Raw genomic sequence first — 320 nt, 5'->3', positions numbered from 1 at the left:
TCTGTATTTCAGCCCAGGCACATTCAAACCCCCTTTAAGTAATTCAACACAGTTCATAACGATTTTGATCTAAAATTTGCTAGCCTGTCTGGCCTTAAGATTGAATGTTTGGCCTTTAGGCCAACAAAAAAAAGTGTCTGTTTCTGGTCACCCGACCGACCCTAAATTTCGGCGCCGACCCTAAACTTTTTTTTTCCAAACTCAAAAAAATTTTTTTTTTTTTGGGTGGTAAAGTACAGGGTGAGAAAATTAACAACAAAAACGTGTGAAAACGAAAGTCCGCTGACGATTTGTAAATGTGTTGAGTGTCTTGTCTCTAT

This window comes from Littorina saxatilis, linkage group LG7 (genome assembly GCF_037325665.1).
Source record: "Littorina saxatilis isolate snail1 linkage group LG7, US_GU_Lsax_2.0, whole genome shotgun sequence".
Taxonomy (NCBI): Eukaryota; Metazoa; Mollusca; class Gastropoda; order Littorinimorpha; family Littorinidae; genus Littorina; species Littorina saxatilis.
The sequence above is the reverse complement of the archived record's forward strand: the minus strand, read 5'-3'. Positions refer to the sequence as shown.